The following is a 24,085-nucleotide window of genomic DNA, read 5'->3' as shown; positions in this document are numbered from 1 at the left end:
AGACTGGTGCTGTTCCCACACAAAAGACCACTCAGTTGCTTTTTGCGAACGTTATTTTGTTTACATTCTTTCCCTTGAACGGACCTACATGCCTTATTCACCCTAAACGAGATTTCAGAACAATAACATTCTTCCCCCTTTCAAATCAACATTCTCATTAGTTCGAATAGTCTCTCTCCTCAGCCATTCGATGAATCTTCCAGAACCCATCCTCTCCCCACCCCTGCCTTTTCTGCAATTTTTTTCAAAGGCGGACACGACTCCACCTGCCTCGCAATAACGAACTCTGACGTATTTCCCCTTCAGCATGAATGGATTTTTCTTGGCATTCTGCCATATACAGATCCCATCAGTTTGAGTACAAGTACTTGTTGGATAGTTTTTAAGACTAGCGTCTACATCCCAAAACGGCAGCCTATGAGAGAGGCGATTCTATTATTTTCATCGGGGAGTAGGGGAGTTAGAATGGTTTTCTGAGGAATGCAACGGCAGTGGACTATATGTTCGCTTACATTTGGAAGTTCAAAAAATTGCTAAGGTGGATTGCCTTAGTTTCTACGGTTACTTACTGGGAAATATTAGGCAGTTTTTCGGTTTGCTGATAGAGGGCAAATAGACAATTTACCTTTATAATCCGCGTTTATCTATTTAAACTTCAGAAGATTTAAGATGAAGAGAATATATTTAACACAACAGAACGCAAGCTTAAGACTTGTAAATCTTTTAAAAAACAATATATCGATAATTAAAAATATTATTTATAGTTCATTATTTAAAACTTAACTGGTATGTCATATATCAGGACTTAGGTTGAGTTTTTGCATCTATACGGCCCACGACGATGTCACGCGCAATTTAATCTATTGCGGCGTTTACGCTGATGCGGCCTTTCTTCCGGAAATTACGGTAGTCAATAAATTCAAGGATATTTCTCCAAAAATTTAATTAAAGTTTCTTTTGTGGTTAAATAATTTTTTATTATTATTCCAATTGAAGAAGCGCTAAAATTTATTGAAAACGCATTTTGAGATTTTCATTTCTGTTATAATGAAATAAAAAATTTAGTTTTTCTTTCTAAGGATTTTCTTAAAAAACAGATTTTGTTTTTCCAATCACTTATTACTGCCAAATCGACTAATTATATGTAGGATATTTTCAATCCACGTTTTGTTGATACTTACATGCGCTAAAGAAAGACAAAAATTTAAATAAATAAATAACTGCCTTTTCTATTTAGTTGTTTGCTATCTTGATTACCAAACTTTCGCTAATTTTTCAATGTTCCCTCTCTGTAAAGTAGATTTACCAAACATCTTTTGCTGTCAAAATTTGTTTCTATTATTGTAAAAAGATTCATCTGTAAAAAATAATCATTCATTTTTTATGTCATTCCGTTTTTTTCCTTTATTAGGTATAAAACTTTTGGATTCTCTCCAATTTCACTTTCAAAATTATTTTGTTTCCATTTATAAATCTCATGGTCGTTAAATACATTATTTCAGATTTTAAATTTTAGAATATTTATTATAAATTTTTCATCTGTGTAAAAAAACAGCGTTTTGAAATATTTTTTAAAACAAAATTAAATAAAGAGAGAGAGAAAAATAGCAGGTCTTCAATTAAAATCACATATTTTTCAAAAGGAAACCCAAATAATTCTGTATGAAGAACGTAATATATGACGTTAGAAATATTGTTGCGTGCATGCGGTTTCGTACATAGGGCCGGATACAGTTACAGTTACTCAGACATCCGGCAAAAATGTCACCAAATGATCGATAAGCTTAGCGACTTTTGGTGGTTTCTCGCCAAATTTGGAAATAAAAATTTAGTTGCCAAATCTATCGCCAGCTTGGTATTATGTCGGCAGTTTGGAGAGACAGCCACTTACCTCAATGCTAAGTGGACTTAACCATGTACCCCTATTTTTCTGGCGATGCTTCGCATTCTGGGGCTTTCATGTTGCATTACACAAGGGATACTACAATGTACAACGTAATTTCATAAAACTATTTACTTTGTAAGGGTTTATATTTATTTTGAATAACGAATTTAGTTTAAGTTATACTCTGTTTCTTATAAGCCTTCATTTCTCTAATTGCCAATGCCAGAATATTTACATTTCGTAGCGCGCGTGAAGTAATGCAAATTTTACCTTTAGGAGAAAAGGTTTAAATGCCGAGTCCTAGTAGGGAAGTCAGAGAGTGCGGGCAAACGCTTTATCTTTGTAGCGTTAGCTTCTGGTTCTGCTTTTATGGCTGGCTAACGTGGCATAACAGCTATTACTTTGCTGCCACTAGATTACGCAGTTCTAGATAATATGATCATCCGAGCCCCTTAGAAAGAAGTTGTACTACTTGCTAATATCTTCAACTTTTTAGTTTACTTCTTGTTATTTGAGTTACCGCCTGGGTAAGGCGTAGTTTGTTAGCGTCAAGTCGACGCATTGTGAATTTTACAGATTTATAATAAAGGGTTCTTTTTACCCTTCTCCTGTGGGGTTCCTACACGTACTTCAGCTGTCACATCAGAAGATAAACAAGTAGATATTACAACTTATATGCAAAATTTAAAAATTACGATGATGGTGCATATTTTTATAATAGCCAGTTATACATTAATACACATGAAATGTTGTATAAATACATCTGAAATTGAATCTACTAGTCACATGGTTAAAAACTAAAAGAGGGATTAGATTTATAAGAAATCTATTAGTTAAATGTTAGGCTTAAATTTTTAAGATTGATTAAGAAAAGTATTTATTAAATGTTAAAAAAAAACTTGCATAATAAGCTTAAAAAAGTGTAATATGAGTAACATCGATTCTTTTCGCTTAGTTAACATTTAGTTTAGCAGTTTCTTTTTGTTACAAATGTTTTCATTGGTCTTAAATCAATGTTAAATATTTCAAGTACTTACAGGCCAGTTAAATTAAAAACAACTTAAAATCTTGTTTTAATGAATAGCGAGTAATCTAAGAATTGATTAGTGTTAAACTGACAACCTAAATCAGGGCTTAATTTCTAAGATTAGAAGTGCCGGAGCCCTATGGAAGACCGTCAGCAAAGAGAAACAAGAGTAAATAAATATATAAAATGACTATTAAGCTCATTAATAATTTTAAAGTTAAATAGTTAATTATTATCAAATTAATTAACAGCTATTTAATTAATGTTTATAAATTGTTATTTAATCAATAATTATCAAATAATTAATTAATACTTATTAGATAATTAATTATTATTTATTGAAACCATTACAGATTGAAGTAATTAAATAAAATGTAAAGAGATAAATTAAAATTTAATAAACAATTTTTAATATAATTTTATTGTTAAAATAAAATTTTCGAGATAAAATTTCTACTGAAATTGTTATTCAGTTACATAAAAGAAGTGCCGCAGCCTTCTTATTCAGTGGTCCGGTGCGTTCCGGCTAGAATTATGATTTATCACAAAAACTAAGAAACACCGGGGCCGAGACCCGGTGGGGTCCGGCCAAATTTAAGCTCTGATCGTAGGAGGCGGAAGTCCATTTATCATCACGAAAATTATATATACTTAAAGTACAGCTGATGAAAATTCCAGGGCGAAACAGAATGAGCGCAAGAGTGGGTGGACACAAAAAAATGAGGGGAATCTTGGTGAGAGAGACCACGGCTCTCAGCTGATATAATTATAGCCATCAAGCAGATGTCTGTCAGGGGTAAAATGAGACCTAAATCTGACTCCTAAGGATGAATGTAAAGTTGCTGGTTACGCTTCCCCCCCATTAGTGGACACTGTGGGAAGAGGATGTACAGGACGTGCTTGAGCAGTTTATCCCGGAATTTCACTATTCTCAGTATTCAGTTTATTGTACTTGCTGTTCTTAACGCACATTTAAGAACACAAATTTCCCTTCTTGTGAGGATAACTAACTGTATGCATCGATAACAATACACTAAATACGATGGCATGGCGAGAAATTTACGCGTTCCTAAGCAAACTTCCCCAATTTTATTGCCCTTCTTAAAGGGACAGGTTGAGTGTGGGGACTTTACTTGAACGTCTCATTTCTCATGAGTATTTCTAGGCAAATAAGGTATTGCAAAGTCTGCTTATTGTTAAACTAGAACATTAGGAATTCTAAATTTTTTTCCCTTAAAATTGTGGTTCAGTTTTATAAAACGAAGTACCGGAGCTCGTCTTATTTAGGGCTCCTGTGCGCTTCGGCTAGAATTGTAATTTATCTTAAATTGAGAAGTACCGGAGCTCGGCTCCGTCGGACTCTGGCGCAATTTAAGCACTGACCTAAATCCATGATGTGGATGAATACAGTGAGGTATTATCATGTTCTCTTTTACATGATTTTCTTTGTCTGAAATTTTTTTTCTAGTTTCTTTTATTATAAGAATGGCACATATTGCACTCATAAATACGTCAATCTATTATTATACGCGTGTAATCTATTTTTAGTTTTATTGGTACAGGAGCTCTATCCCGCAGCAGAATATTTATTGTTAAGAGTTTTGAATAAATATATATATATATATATGTATATATAGTTATGTTGGAGACCCCTAAACCAAGGAGTCAGTTGTATTTATGTATTAATTAAATCAATGAAAATGTTAAAATACGTAAATATCAACAGCAAGCTTTAAATCACATACCCTCGAAACAAAAGCATGTGATCTGGTTGGCTTTAGTTTTGCTGCGTAAGTATTCAATTTGTTTCGTTAAAAATCTTTTTAATTTCTATATAAAGCTTGTAACCTTATAAAGCATGAGTGATTTTAGTTTCACAAACGGCGCTATGAAGAAGAAATTTTGTACTTTACATTATTATTTCATTTCTAAGTATTTTTACTTTATAATGAATACTCTAATGAGAAATCAGGGTAATCTGATCTACGTTTATGCGCCATTAATAATCTTTAAATGAGGTCAAAATTAAAAATAAGTAAATACGTTGAGAGAAACAGCTATACATATGATATACTTGTATAAACAGATGATTGTAGGAAATCCGGCAAATAAATATAGCCATTGAATTTGTTACACAAAGATATATTTATACTTTGGTAAAATAATCAGTTCATTATGATAATATCTCTAATTTCACTAAACTTGGAATATTTAACATGAGAGTATCTATGTTTCTGGAACCCTAATTAGTGTTTCCACTGAAATGTCATATAATTGGAGAAATTTAAATGCTTGCTAGAAAACGTTCTTACTCTCTCTTCACCAGCGGGTATCTGTTAATTAATTGCTTCTAAAACAAGAGTGCATTCTTCGGTTCTTTTCAGATTCGCATGTGGAATCGTACGATCGCATTTCCGGCTATCTGTTATATCTGTTATAGCCACTATTCAGTACTAAAATGCCTTTTTTTTTTTTAAATTTACGCAAACCCTCCTACAACATCTTTATGAATATTAGCCGTTATGCGTATTAAATACTAATACTAAACATCAAAACTAAAGAGCTTCGTTAAAAAGCTATAGTACATATCGAGCAATTCTTGGTTCTTGAGAGCGATGTCAACATAAATAGATACACTTCGTATGCGGAGTATTGCGTTATTTGGATTTGCTATGTCATTTCAGATTTGCAGAGATCTACTAAACATGATAAAAAAATAAAATCAGAACTGCAGAAGATCTCACTTTATTGCAAACAAGCTATACCATTCCCGGGATTAAAACTCTAGATCTTCCGATCGAAAGCCAGACATGATACCAATTACACCATTAAAATATGCAGTGGAGAAGGTAAAAATTTCTTATAAATTTACTGAAAAGATGAATTGTTCAGGAGGAAATGATCAGCAACAAACGGCCCATTTCAGCTAGATACCTATGACAACTTAATTCATATCGCTATTGAAAGAAAGTGGCTGTGGAATTATTTCAGCTACACTCTGTATTATACAATGTATTTACTTATCTACTATGGATTTTTATGTAGATACTTTCACTTGCATTTTACTAACTGGTGTTAATATAAGTCTTTCGTGCTAACACATTAACGAATTTTGACTTCTTTACAATGTTTTTTAAAGATAAATCTAGTATTTACACACATTTTATGACTCCTGATAAGCCTAATATTTTTGAAGTGTTTTGATAGTTATAGATTACATATTCTGTTTCGGTTATCTTTTTTTCACCTAAATTGCCCTGCGTCTCCTTAGAAGATCGCTTATGAACAAAACCGCGATAATCAAACCCGCGTAGTTGTCAACAGTATAAATGATTTCATTACATTACTTTTAAGAATTATCATATTAATTTGGATGAAAGATCTAACTTATATATAGTCTTGTAACAAACAAAACAAAACAAAAATAATAATAATTGTAAACCAACGTACAAATCATACCCATTCACTTTGTTTAAATGACTTGCCACCACTTACAGGGAGCGTACGAAAAGTCGCCCACACCCCACAGTAAGCAAGTACAGTTGACTGGTTTAATGTGCAAGCTACAAGACATGCAATACGTACTACTGATATTTATTACATTACATCGTATAAATGCAGCATCAAATCATGTCTTTATTACATGTGCCTCGAAACGACAGGCTCTGCTCAGTAATAACTCATGTGCTTGCTCTTTTTTACCACATTTAAGCCACCTACAGAGCACTTGTACTCTGATAATGTTAACGTTATTATAGCATTTCTTTTTTAGTTCTTCATTACATGCAGATTATTTGTACAGGTAGATTTAAGGTAGCTTATTGCTGTCTAAAGCCGTTGAAAGTTTTGCTCCCCTTTCCGTCTTAAAGGGGTAGATTTCTTTAATTTTATTCCAATTTCAGGCCGAACAGAAAATATCCCTTGATTTCATTAATTTATAACTTCGGTTCACAGTCTGTATTTTTACCCTCATTTTTATGAATAAAGGAAAAGAAAGTGAGTACTTTCAGCAGTGTGACCTTTTTTTTTTTTTTTCTTTCTATATATATATATATATATATATATATATAATTGTGTTTTATCTGGTTAGGATATGATTCCATAGTAAAGCAAGGTTTCTTAAACTGTGGGTAGCGACTCCGAAGGGGGTCGTTGGACCTGCAGCAGACCTGCTGTCGCCAAAAATATTAACAGTTTTGACATTTCTTTAACTTATTATGATAATTTTACAATTACCAAATATTTTTATACAATGTATCTGAAAATAGATAAAGATAAGACAAAACAGACAACGAAAAAAAACGAAAACGTTTCGACGCATTCTTTTTGTACTATAAACGTTCATTTTCCTTGCTTTGCACGTGATGCTGTCATTTCGTCTGTTACTTATTTAAAATTCTTACATTGTTCTATGTTTTAAAATTAGAAATTAAAGTTAATGACCTAAAACTGCAATAGTATATTACAGTACAAATGAAAAAATTGACAGTTTCACTCACGCGTGTGTCGGATTTGCGCAATACTTATGGGGTCCAACAAAATTTTTGTAAATATTATGGGGTCTTGGGGGTCGCGAAAAAATATTAGTGATAAAAAGGGGTCGTGACTGAAAAGAGTTTAAGAAACTCTGTGGTAAAGCATTACTGTATAAATATTTTGGTTTTAACGCCCAAAAGGGCGTTAGCCAGAATGTACTATTAGTCTCAAAACGGCATATCGCAGGATATTATTTTTTCTCTCAAACTAAATTTACATAAGACCATGTATTAGAAATATACGTATCTTATGGGATTTGCCTGCAGTCGATAAAATCTGCAGTAAGATTTCAGCAGGAATACGGTATTTTTCTTCAACATCATTAGAGGTTGCTTTGATTTTTCTCAAAACGATAGTCACAAAATTTCCACTAGAACTAAAGAAACGGAAATCTTGTGAGTAGTTTTAGTAATCATATGTTTTTGGATAAATACCTAAACTCTCCAAACTGTGCTAAGATGGTTGCACTAACACATAATACCCATTATTTATTTCTGTTACAAAACTTTTTTAAATGGCATTATAAATTCAATAAGCTACGAAAAGTGCCTTAAAATGATACTTATAAACTGGCACAATTTTTGTAACATTGTTTAATCTTTGCAAAATAATTATTATTTTCATTTTATTTGAGATAACTTCGGTCCACATTTTCCTGAATAATGTAAATTATATTATAATATGATTACTACCACCTATGTTAAAATGTTTATATTTGTGGAAGTGCTCACTAGTTAATATAAAATCATTAAATAAATACTATTTTAGTATTTTTATGCATCAGTGTACTCTACAGATTAAATTTAATTCAACAATTGATCAGTACCTACAGAATACTATGCAGTTTCTGCTGTGTTTTAGAAAGGAATTTAAAAAAATTAAATACTAACTACTTTGTTATTTTAATACGTTAAAGTAATTTAATACTTTGAATTCCTTATTAATATTTATTACATTGAAGTTAGTTATTAATGTTATAAAATGTCATAATATAGATTAATATCGAAGTTAATTAGTTACTCAATTTCTTAAATTTTTTAACATAGCTCAATAATTAATTTTTAAGGCTACATTTTTTAACATAGCTTAATAATTAATTTTAACGTAGCTTAAATCTTTTAACTTGTTGTTTGATTTTTTTTAAAGATTTTCTACCATAACTGAAAATTTTAAAATATATTCCGAAGGAAATTTTTCTATTTCTAAAATCCTGTACTGTGTGTTTTATACATTTATATATAGCACTCTTTAATCTGTTAGGAGTAGGAAAATTCATTTCTACTTTGCTACAAAGAAAATCGTAATATACTGCCTTTTTTTTTTTAAGCACAGAATTAATTTAAATAATGCATTGGGATAATATTTTATAAAGATTCTATTTATCTTACTGCTCCAGTTCTTTAAAACATTCATTGTTCTATGGCGTTCATCAAAACAGTTCCATATATCACTAGTAACGTCATTTTCTATCCAGTGTTCGACCATGTAATGATTAAAATGTTCTACTTTTCTTTCTAGGAAAATCATTACATCATATTTATTCATTCACCATCCGCAGTTTCTATTTCAAACTCTAAAGAAATATGAACTAGTGCAGAATACCTTTGAAAGTAAAATTTAACTAACATCTAAAGATGAATAAAACATTTTGGAAAAATTTCATTTCAATATTCTAAATACATTTTGAGAAATTAACGTAATCGCAATCAAAAGTAACGAAAAGCACAATTTCTCAAATGCATTTAAAGATTTTAATACAGCAAAACTTTTGTAGCCGCTTTAGACCTTTAAAACTAGCCGTATTTGTATGTTACCGTCTTTTACTTCATTCTTAACTTAATGACTTCTTTTAGCATTTTTCTGGATAACTTTGTTGCTTGTAGAGATTGGCGTTTCGATTTCTAAATTCGCTGTTTGTCTATTCCCATGTAGCTTTCAAGCTTAATGGGATTAATTTCTATTTCTATATAATTGAAAATAGGTAAAAGTCCTAAATATCTTGAATTAAATAATAATACAGCAATATGTGCACCTAAAAGCAATGTTTTCAGTTGGACAAAAATTTCTTCAAGTTAAATAGTCCTCGAAAGGTTATTAAAACACTCATTATTGTTTCGAGTCTTTCCATGTAGGCACTTTATCAGCAAAGTGTCACACAGTGGAAGATGTGTTGCTTTTACAGCTTTTATACTGTTTAATAATTAGAAAATAGTTGTTTAAACTTATTGTTTACATTTTTACGACCATTTAAATGCCAACTTCAGGCATCTAAAAATTCACTTCCGCTTTATTTTTTATACTATAACTTTGTGTCTAGTTATCGTAAAAACAAAAATAAAGCATTTTTGGAAACCTAAATGTATGGCCTGTAAAATGAATAAATAAAAACATTTTCGAAAATTTTCACCAAAACGACGAATTTAGGGTAGGCACATACCTTCTTTAACAGCACTAATGACAAGTAATTCAAAATCGACATAAAACGGTCAAAATGATTTTGTTGACCGTGATGGTATTTTTTATTAGTAAGAAAATAATGTCTTGTATGATTCTTTCCTTTTACCTGGAAGTAATGCATATACGAAAGATGTTTACATAATTTTTGAAATGATTTCGATAAAGAATTAATTTTTTGTTAATTTGTTGCAAATGTTTTGGAATAAAAACTTCTGGCAGCAGTTTCTTATTTAAAATTAAAATATCGTCAAATAAGTAGATAATAAAATAATATAATCAGATAATAAAAAAAATCAAAATTCAAAATTCAGGCTTCCAGGTGCTCCATATGCTGGTGGAGGACTACGTTATTCAAAACTTGATGGTTCTAGGTAGCGTTGTTTTTTCACAGTGCGAGGAACATACATACAATCATGCAGATTCTTCAGTATTTAATTTCTTTAAATATAATACACGGCGATAATATTTGTTGGCAACAAATTGAAAAGTGATTCAATGCTACTACTGATTCGACAAAGAGTGCTATTTCGAGACCAATAGCCCTTCTAGGCTAGCGCTCCTTTGAGGATCCTTTTCTAGGCTAAACTCTAAACATTTGAAGAATATAATCAAGGAACATTGCAAGAGAAAGCATACCAGTTTTTCTACAACAGAAATTATTTTACAAGTTTTTTTAGAACTATAATTTTCAATTCATCTGAAGGAAGTTCTTTCTCTATTTTCAAAAGGCTAATAAATGTCTAAGAAGTACGATGTCTGAAGAAATGCGAGGAGTATGACACTACTTTTATACATTTCAATAGAGTAAAGAAGTAAGTAATATCGATACCTGGTAAACAATTAGTAAATTTGTTTGAGGAAAAACTAAGAAAAATTTATTAAGTTTTTTAAATGATATATCTCAGTAATCACTAACTCTAACTTAAAAGTAGCTGGATTTTAGAATTTTAAATAGTTTACTTTTCTTTTCCATAAGATGTTTGATGCAATTTTCAATTTTATTTAATGCACCCTTAGTATTGTTGAAAATATAATATACAGTATTAAGGTGACCAGATTTTAACATTGGTAAAGCGGGACACCATTGACCGGAGGGTGATTAAACATTTGGTCTATACAGAGCAACACAAATTTTCATAGAACGAAAAATAGTATTGTAATATATTTTTTAAATTTCAACACAAGTACAATTTAAAAATATATTAAAAGAAATTATGCATAGTATTATTTTATTCTTTGGCATATTTCTCGTTTGAGTGGATTTTGTTTAGTAGATTGCTGTCGCAGTTTGAAAAGTCACAAAATTTTTCACAAGAATTTGTTAAATTATATTTCACACATAAAATGGCTTTCAAAGCCTCAACACTTAATTGTGATTTTTCTGATGTCCGCACTTTATTTACCGTAGAAAAAAAGCGCTCAGTCACAGCATTAGGTCTGAGGTATTCCACAGTTTATAGTGCATTATTGTATGGAACATGGTTTGTTTCAAAATGATGAAATATTTCTAACCATTTGTTTTCTATTGTGATTTTCGCTGATGTCCAACATTTAACCTTTTCCTTATCAATATATTTTTTAATAATGATGTCTAATTAAAAAGATCATTTTCAGAAATATTACTATATGGAAAATTTTGAGTAATACGAAATACGATCGAATGATTTTTGCACATTCCAATTAAGTTTTTGTTTCAATATATTCCCTAGTTTGTCGTGCATTCTTCCTAAAAATTGGGACTTTTTTAAAAAGACGCGGGACGAGGGACAAACTGTGAAAAAACGGGACTGTCCCGCCAAAAGTGGGACGTCTGGTCACCTTACAGTATTGAAAATAAAAAAAAATATGAATTCACTATTTTATTGAAATATTAAGTAAATACATATGTTAATTCTTTATTACATTTGATTCATAATTATTTTTTTAGCGTATACGTATATAAATAAATATTTTCTTAGAGGTCAAATTTTACTATTGCTCATTAAATCGAGTATAATTGCTATGATTCCATTTTTTTTGAAAATTCCAAATTTGGAATTTTATGAAAATAAATGGATCATGTAATAGCATCACATTAAATAACTGTTGTTCAAATATTTCTTTGTTACAACTAAATGCTAAATCTTTGAAAGAAATTTTACTTATCTCCAACAAATTCGGGACCGAAATAATTAGGGAATCATAATCCCGCTTTCATATGTGGCGCCATCTGCTAACATATTTGAATCATATTCAAAAACGTATTTGAATCATTTTTTTTAGCGGAAGAACTCTCCATTTTGAAATTTTGGCTCAAGGCAGTATTCAACGTTATGTCTAATTTTAACTATTTTTTTGTAAAAACTCTGTGCACTTGGAGGGACCGATAACTTTCTCTTTCAAAATATAAAGAATTTCCTAAACTATCGACATTAATTTAAATCTAAATCTTGAGTAAATGATTTGATATTTTATCCCAGGACTGGAAAGCTTCTATTTCTCTCTCTGTAACATTACTTATTACTAAACCCAGATTAGTTCAATAAGCATGCTTTTTTTAAATTCAATTTATATCTTATCTCCAATTTTGCCATTCATTCCACTGTATATATTTTACATTCTGTACATATTTGCATATTTCATTCTGTACATATTTTACATTCTGTGTCTACCTATTCTCGGGTAGCTCTTTTCGTTAAATGTATTTTAAAAAGTGCAATGTTGCTCAGCTTCTGCAAGAGCTCGTAAATTAAAGAACAGTTTTGAAGCTGAAATTCGGTTTGCAAGATACCGTTGCCATGGACCATAGCAAATCTGGCAATCGATCAACTCCGTTAAGTACAAAATGTGTTTATATTTAAAATTTATTTTTATTTGATCCTGATATTTCAGAAGATGTATTCATAATCGAGATATTAAAAAAAATATCAGCTAAATTTTGAAATTCAGTCACTAAATATTTACTACACAAACCGTAGTAATAATGATAATGCAAAGGAAAAATAATTCAGGTTTATATTAATTTCCATCTGAAATCTAAAGCTATGTACATGCAAGATATTTTGTTGTTACACTTTGTAATTCAAATATACTTATAAGTTAAATATTAAATTTCCAGACTGAGAGAGAAAAATTGTGCAAGTAATTTAATCTCTGAAGAATGCGATTACAGTATGAACATAACAACAGAAAAGTAGTCTTGAATAAACTATTGGTAACTATCAAATATTATTTTTTTAAAGGAAACTCTCATTCCAATAAGAATACGTAGTTGTATTATCATTGCAATATCTGCCAGTAATTGAGACTCAGTTACTTTGTAAAGCACCAGGTGCATATCTCAGAAATGAGTATTCACCGCAGTTCCTGTTGAGAATAATCACACGGACTCCCCGTTCTTGTTTTAATGTCCTGTATTTTAACCGTAACTGTTTTATACTTTTGCTTAGGTTGATCTGGCAACAGTTGAGTTGTTTTCCTGGCGTGATATGTAGAAACGTGCTGTGCCATGTGGGCGTGAAATTCCATCTTTTAATAAAGCCTCTACTTAATTATCATCGGCCTCTGATTCACTCTTTTTTTTAAATCTTTACAGCAGAGCGTGGTTCTGATATTGAACACACTAGAGGCGAAGCAGTTATATTTGTTTTGTGGAACTTATTTGTTTGGAACGGAATCGCGCGTTAAGTGAAATTTGAAATGGCAGCACGTGATGAGAACACAAAGTATTGTGTTGAGCCGTTTAACGGTAAAAACTTTTCTCTGTTTAAGCGCCGTGTAGAAGCTGTGTTTGCGGCCAAAGAACTTGATAAATATTTAGACGTTGAAGCGGATGAAACGAAAGTTGCTGAAATCAAAGATGCAAAAAAGGCTTACGCATTGCTGTTAACCCTTCTAGATGATGCCATATTGGCGACCATGTCGAGTGAATCTTCTGCATGTGAAATTTGGAGCAGTTTAAAGAATAAATACCATAAGGTGAGTGCAGTTAGTCAAATATTAGTACGAAAGAAATTATCGACACTGAAGAAACGCCGAGATTGCAGTATGCAGTCACATATTAACGAACTGTTGGCTATCGTAAATGAACTGCGGCTTTCGGGTGCTGAAGTCAAAGATATGGATGTGATTATTTATTTGTTGATGTCTCTACCTTCTGAGTACGACATTATTAAATCGACGATTGAGAACCAGCCAAATGAAATGCTTACGCTGGACTTTGTTATGCAAAGGCTCTTGAATGCTGAAGAATTGCAAGGTGAGAGAAATTCTTACGATTCTCGTATTTCTGGCTCAAGTAATAACGTAGCTTTAGCGCTGATAAGCGTGATATCATCTGCCACAAATGTAAAAGTAAAGGTCATATTGCCAGGCTTTGCAAGAAAAAATTAGTTTTTTTTGGATGTGGACGCCCAGGGCATTACAGGAAGGATTGCAGATTTAAGCATAAATCAGATTATAGAGAATCGGCTGCAGTAACATTCGTGGTTGGTGAGCCTGTTGGAAATTTCATTCTGGATTCTGGAGCATCTACACACATGTGTAATAAAGGTGAGTGGTTTGAAGAAATTAAACCTTTTTCTGGAACTGTTGCATGTGCTTCGAAAAATGATGTTTTAAAGGTAGAAGGTATTGGTACAGTACCTGGAACATTAAATGGAAGAGAAATATTATTTAAAGATGTGTTATATGTGCCTGAGTTGAACGGTCAATTAATATCTGTGAAGAATATTCAAAACGCAGGTTACAGTGTAATTTTTAAGAATGATGTAGCTGTTATTGAAAAGAGGAATGAAAAAATTTGAGTTTGCTAAACTCAATGAGAAAGGACAGTATGTGAGTCAGTTTGAACCAGTTAAAGCTTCAACATACATTGCAAATCATAGTGCAGAATTATGGCACAGGCGCATGGGGCACTCATCTGATAAAATATTAAAAGAAATGGGTTTGCCAGTATCTGAGTCACCTTCAAGCTTTTGTGAAGAGTGCATATTAGCAAAACATTCCAACACTCCTATGAACAAAGGTCCTAGAAGCAGAGAGCATATGCCGATGAGAATGGTACACACTGACATATGTGGTCCCATTGATCCACCCACTAGGGAAGGTGAAAAGTATTTTGCTACAATCATAGACGATTTTTCTAGATTTACTGAAGTGCATCTCTTAAAGCACAAAAGTGACATAAATGAAGTGTTTAAATTGTTCCTAAAGCAGAATTCTGATGTCTACAAAATTCGGTATGATAATGCCAAGGAATACGTGTCTGGTGAACTAGCTCGTTATTGCAAGAAAAATGGTGTTATGATAGATCCTGCTTCTCCATATTCACCTCCTTTAAATGGTGTGGCTGAGAGAGCCAACAGATATCTTTTAGAGAAGGCCCGTGCTCTCATATGTGAAGCAAAGCTTTCTAAATCCTTCTGGGGCTATGCTGTACAGACAGCTGCATATCTTAAGAATAGAATTCCAAATCAGACTGTTGAAAATGTACCTTATAAGCTTAAATATGGGAAGCCGCCTGATTTGAATATTATTAAGGTGTTTGGATCTGATGCATACATGAGAGTTCCTGATAACTTAAGAAAGAAATTGGATCCAAAATAAAAAAAGATGATTTTTATTGGATACTCTACCATGGGTTATCGTTTACTGGATCCAGTCACAAATCATGTTGTGGTTTCTCGAAATGTATTGTTCAATGAAGAGAAAAAGAAATGTATCTCAGTTCAAGATGATTTTTCCATAGAAAGTAAAGATCCTGCTAAAGATGAAGTAACATGTGATTCAAGTGATGTAGAATCCAGAAATCTTGAAGAAAGTCATGAAGAAATTACTAGGCAAAGAAGAAATATAAAATTACCTGTAAAGTTGAATGATTACTTTGTGTATGAAGCTAATGTGGCAACTGTTGATACAGTAACATATGAGGATATAACATCATTGCCAACAGAAGAGCAAGTCCTATGGAGGAAAGCCATGGATGAGGAAATAGCTTCTCTTAATAAAAATAAAGTGTGGGAGTTAGTCAACTTGCCAAAGGATGAAAAGCCAATATCCTGTAAATGGGTGTTGCGCATCAAACGAAACAATGTTTACAAAGCTAGATTGGTTGCTCGTGGCTTTGAACAGAAGCCAGGTATTGATTACTTTGAGACCTATGCTCCTGTAATTAGTACATCATCACTTCGACTTGTGCTGGCTATCATTGTTCAAAATAATCTTGAAATCTATGCATTAGATGTAAAGACTGCATTTCTAAATGGTGATCTCCAAGAAACAATCTACATGGAACAACCAATGGGCTACAGTGACAACAGTGGTCGTGTGTGCAAGCTTCTTAAGAGTCTTTATGGACTTAAGCAAGCACCGAGGCAGTGGTTCAAGAGATTTACTGATTTTATAATTCTGTTAAACTTCCAACAACTTAACTGTGAAGCATGTACTTTTGTAAGAAGAACTAAACAGAGTGAAATATTTATTGTGCTGTATGTGGATGACTTGCTAATTGCTGGTTCTAATGATTCAGAGGTAAAAATTGTGATTGAATTACTTAGAAATGAATTTGAAATGTCCAAGGCTGAAGTTTCAAATGAATTTCTTGGAATAAGTTTTGAATATTCACAGAACAAACTTACTTTAGGCCAAAAATCTTATGTTGAAAAATTGTTAAATAGATTTAGAATGTTAGATTGTAAGCCATCTTAGTGCCTAAGTCAACTTCATCAAATTTTGTGAATGGTGAAAGATTTCATGGCCCTTATCGTGAACTTGTAGGTGCTTTGCTGTATCTGTCTATGACAACTCGTCCTGATATTCTGTTTTCTGTGAACTGTCTGAGTCAGATACAAGAACAACCCACTAACTGTGCTTGGGCTGGTCTGAAGCAAATTCTTCGATATGTAAAAGGGACATCTGAATTGAAATTATTATTTTGTAAATGTAATAATAGTGTTGATATTATGTTAAATGTTTATGTTGATGCTGATTGGGGATCAGATACAAATGATAGAAAATCTATTTCAGGGTATATTATTTTCTTTAATGATTGTCCTGTAACTTGGTCTGTTAAAAAGCAAACATCTATTGCTCTGTCCTCTACTGAGGCAGAAATTTTGGCTTTAGCAAAAGCTATTCAAGACCTAACTGTATTTTATAATGTATCTAAAGAAATTTTAGGAGTCGACAATATTAAAGTTTCAGTTTATGAGGATAATCAGTCTGTAATTAAAGCAATATTGAATGAAAGTAATTGTGCTAGACTAAAACATTTGGATATTAAATTAAAGTATATTAGGGATATTGTAAAATTGTACGATATAAATCTCGTATATGTTTCTAGTGAAAATCAATTAGCTGATTTGTTTACAAAATGCTTGCCTAAACCAAGATTGTGTTATTTAAGAGATAAATGTAAAATAATGTGTGATTAAGGGAGGGTGTTGAGAATAATCACACGCACTCTCCGTTCTTGTTTTAATGTCCTGTATTTTAACCGTAACTGTTTTATACTTTTGCTTAGGTTGATCTGGCAACAGTTGTAGTTGTTTTCCTGGTGTGATATGTAGAAACGTGCTGTGCCATGTGGGCGTGAAATTCCATCTTTTAATAAAGCCTCTACTTAATTATCATCGGCCTCTGATTCACTCTTTTTTTTAAATCTTTACAGTTCCTAAGAAGAACATCAGAGGAGCAAAAGAGGAGAGAAAAGGCGAACAGAAGATCAGGATTTCGAAAGATGCAACACATCAGCAGCAGTTAAGGCTACAATTACCTGGAACATAAATAAAAGACGTAAAATGAAATCACATATTTGAAAAGCTTCTTAAGAAGAATAACACCTGTTATTCGTTCCAAATAATAAATGCAAGGAAAAATACAATGGAGTGAAATATTAAAACAAAAATTTAAAAACAAACTGAATAGACTGAATAAACACAAGACCAATCAAGGAAACACAGTTTACCAATAGAGGAAAACTATATACTACAGAGAAAGGGAAAAATTATGCAAATATTTTTTTTAATTTTCAGAACCTAGCTCTAAGCGAGGGGGGGAAAACACCCGAAGGGCAAAATACGAGAGGAATATGCGGTATGTAATTTGCATACAATTTTTCATATATGATGCATTTTCATTTCAATGCAGAGATGTACACATTCTTCACTCACAGAATATTGAATAAATAAAATATAGCTTTCGAACCTGAAAAGATCTTTCACGCCTACATTACTTCAGACTTGCACATCTAAACGTTGATATTTTATTTCAGGCAAGGTCAAATGCATTTCTTAGACTCCCTTCCCCCAAATGCGGCTCGCGTTGTAATAAACAGTATTTTTATATCTTAAACATAACCATAATCTAAAACAGATACCGTGCTATGACACTTTTTTAATGATGTACACTTTTTTAACTTAATCATTTTATAATTTAAATTTTAATCAATTTAAAATAATTTCAAATTGATCATTAAAGTAATAAAAAACGTAAACTATTTAGGTTTATGCAATTTACTACAGTAGTTTTGGTACTGTTGGAACAGCAGGTAAGGTAGATAACAGTAAAAAAGACAAATACATTAAAAAAGCTGAGTGTTTGTATTATGTCTCAAATCTTTCTGAGCGGTACAGCTAAGATACAGGTCAACTCCAGGCGGGAGGGGCAGATTAGCTGGGTTGGGGATTAACCAACTGATAGTTCTGATCATGTAACCATCTACTATGTATAAAAGAATCATTTCCTATGTGTGTGAGGGTAAATGAGAAGGAATTGTGGCGAAACCAGAAGAAAATGCTTGATTTTTCCACCTTAAAAAAAGGGGGTGAAGAATATTCACTGCATAGTAGAGAAGATGAGAATTTATTTATCACGGGAGTATACTTCCCTGAAACGTAAGAGAAGAACATAAGGAAATATTATTTAGGCTAATAAATAGCCAAATTATTTTAAAAGATGCGATATCCTTATTCGCGTATTTCAAACATTTATTCCCTAATTTCTGAATCTATAAAATCGAGAGTCATAGGTAATTATTCTATTATTCTATAGCAATTGAATGAGTACGAAAAGCAAGTAACTGTAACAGAAGGTATACGAAAAGAACAGTACTAAGCACCATTGCTATGCAAGTAGCTAAAGTATTAAAAACATGTAACTTTCAAATAATTCCCCCTTATAAATTATCTAGGTACCTTTTATATTTATTGCAAAGTATGTATTTATTACCCAAAGCGAAACGGCGTAATTCAAAAGCCTTGAAATGCACCATTTGCTGAATGAGGAGCTTATTGATTATTCATAAAAACCAGATTTCTCATAAAAAGTAAACTTCGTAGTTTATACAAAACATATCTAATTTAAAAAATCCTACATTTGACTACAAATTTAACTTTTTTCTTAAGAAATTCTATATAGGTAAAAAAAAGAATGCATTGTTAAGGTGTTATGTAAGTGGGAAGACAAGTGCATAAAAATAAAATGTTCGGTCATGTTATCAGTAATTTATACGATGATATGCGTGGGATTAAATTACTTTCTGAGAATTAGCGTGGGCTCTTCATGAGGAGTCTAGTGAATAATGTACAGGTGAGCTAGACATATTAATACCGACTTCAATGTGATTGAGCGATGTGTTGAAGAAATGGAAGGACGCAGCACAAATGGAGCAAGGAAAGGGTTGGGGGGAGAGAAATATAAAAAAATCGGGTAGAACAAGCTTAAACAAGTTCCACAAATGTATAAAGCAAGACAGAAAGGACCTGTTACAAAAGTCCTTTCTTTCTCTGCTGTTTCCTTAAGCTTGATGGTAATGCGCATAGAAACTGAGAATTCAATGTTAATCCCTTACAATAAATACCTACGGGATAATACGAAACTGCGAGTATCAAGTTCAGTGAACTTCTGTCACTCACGGCAGGATGGAAGGAAAACCATTGTATTGAAAATTCATTTATACAAGAACTACCAAGAATTAGCCAATAAAATGATTCGATATATTGCTATTATCGTAGAAAGTAAGTGCAGGTTTCATAAAAGGTGAACTTTTAATAACTACCTAAAGAATAGAGAAATTTTTCCTAAAATCCTTTTGCTTTTATCTTGATATGGCTTTTGAATAATTTTGACATTACAGGTGAAAATACAAAAATATTGCATGACTAAATGACATGAGATCCAAAAATCTTCCAAATCATTTATAAATTTTTGGACATTTGGTTGGCCGAAGTTATATTATTCAAGAAAAAAATTAAGTAAGCTATGCTTTTCGATTGCGATAATAAAACAAATCTGATGTGTACACCACATGACTTCCTTGTACCGAATATTAAATTCTACGCATTTTTTCTTGCATTTCATTTAAACTTATTGGATTGAATTAAATCTACTTTGCAACAGCGCATGAACCACAATAGAATAAATGCATTCTTTAATATTCACTCTAGTATTTGTTTACCATAGCGACACTCTGGCGCTAGATTCACTTAACAGTATTATATTTCGTTCATATTATAACTCATAATGCACAAAATTTATATCATTCAAAGAATAGAATTATCTAATCGTTGCCACATGTTCTATTCAAATACTATAATAAAGCTAGAATGATGTATAAAAGAAATTAAGCAAATAAATCAAAAAAGAAACAGTTTTTCACAGACGATTGAGTATTTCTCATTCAATTAATTCAGTTCTCACTTCGCGAGAAGGCAAAAATACACAAAAAGTCAAAATATCTATATTTAAAATTACGAAGTAAATCTTAAACACTTATTTCCTCGAAAAAATTCCAGAAAGGATTAAGCATGATTTGATTGGCAATAATAAATGAAGGCGTTATCTTTGTTGTTGTTGCGAAGCTAAGTTTCTCGAGATTGGCAACAAATCCACTAGTCTGCTGTTTTAAATGTAAACAATCAATGGCCGCCATAAAAAAAGGCTTAGCGGCATTTAAACAACTTTAAAATTGTTGATAATTCTAAAAATGTTGCATACAGATTTACTAAAGGCATAAAAACTTTAACCGGAAGATAAAAACAACATAATTCAATCAATTTTAAAACAAAAAATGTACAATTTACAAACATATAAGAGTAAAGAAACTGAGATCACTGAGCCGGGTAACAGTGGATATATATATAAATATATTTATATACGTTTGGTGCAGCCGATTGCAACCAAAATACGAGGTGCACATCTACATGTTATAGCAGTCTTATATACAAAATTTCAACGTTCTGAGGCTACTTGTTTTTGAGTTATGCGAGATACGTACGTACGTACAGACGCCACGAAAAATTCTCTTCAGAATTAATTTTAAAGCAGTTTCATAATTTTTTGGAGGAAACGAGTTTTTTATTCTGTCCTTACGTACAGATATCACACAAAAACATCGTTCAATTGCGTTCGGTAGCGGTCAAAATGGATACTTTCGTTGAAATATGCTGCCTGAAACTTTTCGCGATAACAATACTTCCTTTTTACTTCGTACAAAGAAGTAATAAACTGGTTAGTATCTCTTACTAATGATATCCGATTATTTTTATTTTTATTTACTTATTAATTTTTTTATGGCGAGCACTAGCAGTTTTAGGCTTTAGCCACTACCAAGGCCAGAAGGTGTGGTCATTTTATTATGGAGGCATCATATAGACAGCCACCGTTACCTCCTATGGGAAATGGACAGAAAAATTACATCCATGCCTTCTGCGGATTCGAAACCGGGCTTATCGGTACGGTAGTCAGAGTCTCTAAACACTTTCCCACCTGGGCGGCGATATCAAATATTACATTTTCATATCCATAAAATAAAATGTCTTCCTGCAACCTATAAAAATATGTTGATCGATGAAAGAATTTTCATTAGCTAAAAATCTTCCTCGTTTTATAAAAATTAAACATAATAAAATTAATTTTGGCTAATAATTTATGTATACTAATTAAGCAAGTAAATTTAGAGTACAAGTTTCTAAAACATACTTTTTGACAATTTAAACACGAGTCGAAAACTTAAGGATGCACATAATTAAGCAACGTTATTGCTGCAGAATCCAGCTAATCAAATTGTTGCAGTTTGAATAGTTAAAATATGCTTATTACAAATGAGCAAGTGTCACCATTCATGTACAGTTTTCTGTATACATTTAAAACTGTAGCTCCTTTTTTAAGGTTTGAACATGTACATTGCGCACAAAAAAAGGGGGGCAGTTCTTGCCTCCTCCCTTTTCGGGGGACTAAATTCTCCTTTTCTACTGGGCCGATTGATGAAATTCAAATTCCGTTTTTCATGTCTCGAAAGCGCGACTTAGGATGAGTATTAGATTTATATATAGCTTTATTCTAATATAAGTATTTTGACACAAAATTGAACTCTTTCTGAAACAATATGCCAATTTTTTCCAAATTTCGATTCTACGATTCAAATTAAGCCGATTCAAATTAATTCTACGATGCCAAGTTTTGTAAAAGTAGCACGAGTATAGTTTTTAAAAAATTAGCTCTGCAAACTTTAGTTCCTCAACGTTAGTTTAATTTGATATATATTAATATCTCTTTTTTTATTAAACTTACTTGGTTCCTTTTTCCATAAATCGAAATTTAGGCTTAATCAAATATAATTCGCACAGTTTTTGTGATTTATTTTTAAAATCTGTATTTTAAAATATTTTTTATAAATGATTCGAAAGAAAAATTTGTATTATAAACTATAAACTTTTTAACATCATCTTAAAGTATAGATGTATTTCTAGACACACCTGCAAATAAATTGGAGCTTTTTATTCAAAATTTTCTAACATATACATGAATTTACATATTGGAGCGTTTTTAAATTTGACATTTTTTTTTCTTGAGCGATAATAGCGCCAAACGATCATACGCACTTTGTTAAAATTATTTGAAAGTATGAACGGCGAATTTTTTTTTCCGCTCATCTACAGTGAAAAAAAGGAAAGGAAAATAAATTGCTATAAATTACGTTCACCAAGTAAATTATTCTTGGTGAAAACTGAAAAAAATCCGCCGAGATAAATCATATTTCGATTCTAAGATTCAAATTATCCCCAAGTATTAAATTTTGTAAAATTTGGTGAGAAATTTACGGAGAAATTCAAGGATTTATCTTTTTTTTTTTAATTGAAAATTTTAAATTCCTTCTGCACCACATAGTATTACACAAGGCTTACAGAGATAAATAAAAAAAAATTAAAAAATTAAAAATAATAAAAGTAAATAAATAAAGATTCATGAATTTTAAGGTATTGGTATTATTCCAGAGTTTTAGGTCTTGAACGTTATGAATTAATACAAATTGTTTTGTGAGACACGTTGTAGCGAAGCACAGAGAAAAGAATGGTAGCCTGGTAGATTTTTCTTGATTGTTTAGTATGCTACAGGTATACTAGGTACAAAAAGACAAAGTGCTTTCCAAGTTTAAGTTGCCAAGAATAATTTACGCTAATTATAGTCTCGTAGGCAATGTTCTTATAAAGTTTTCCGGACGTGGCTGAGGGGTTAGTCATTGTTGAATATTAAATTACGATGAATATCTTCAATGCGATAATGGTATTGAAACCATTCTAAACAAATGACGTAGGAAGGTAACTGGCTATTTCAGCCGTTTTCTCCGAAGCGGAAATATATGTATGATGTTGCTGTTTTTATTAGGAACAATGGAACTTGGGCGCAGTGCGCCTAGGCACCAAACTAAGAAATTGGGGAAACTATGTTTCAGAGTCGTGTCCTTCAACAATTTTTCTAAAATACTGGTGAAGAGAACTAAGCTCAGACTTCGTCTGATGAATTCACAATTTACTGGCAGGGGGAGGAATAGTCTCTGTTTCATGAGGCTCAGAAAGTTATTAAAAATTCCAGATATGGAAAAAAATATATCTCCGCTGCTCAGCAATAGGAATAGGGAACCTTACAGACTGCAATTCCATGAGGGTGAATTTAAAACTTTAGAATTTTAAAGTAATGAAATGAAACACAGAATGAAAATTTCTTAAAAAGAGAGTTCTCGTGCCCATAAGCAATGTTTGTAGAAGTTCCCTTCTTTCTATTATGCCGCCTCTTTTGACAGCTTCAAAAATGAAGAGAAAGACATTTGGACCATCATTTTATTATCAGTTAGGGGCACATATAAATTCATCCTAAAACTTAACTCTTTAAACAAAGGGGTTAAAATAAGTAAATGAATAAAT

General features: G+C 31.8%; 1 long non-coding RNA gene across 1 annotated transcript in view; it reads left to right on the top strand.

Moving 5' to 3' along the window:
• Positions 1-18,090, top strand: part of LOC146996260 (uncharacterized) — a 136,787-nt gene extending 118,697 nt beyond the window's left edge. Inside the window, exon 3 of the long non-coding RNA XR_015042155.1 lies at positions 17,554-18,090. This is a non-coding gene — a long non-coding RNA (uncharacterized LOC146996260). The remainder of the gene's footprint in view (positions 1-17,553) is intronic.
• Positions 18,091-24,085: the final 5,995 nt, after the last annotated feature.

This window comes from Stegodyphus dumicola, chromosome 7 (genome assembly GCF_044657685.1).
Source record: "Stegodyphus dumicola isolate Sdum_Otavi_A_Nest chromosome 7, ASM4465768v1".
NCBI lineage: Eukaryota > Metazoa > Arthropoda > Arachnida > Araneae > Eresidae > Stegodyphus > Stegodyphus dumicola.
This window is presented reverse-complemented; position numbering and strand designations above follow the sequence as displayed.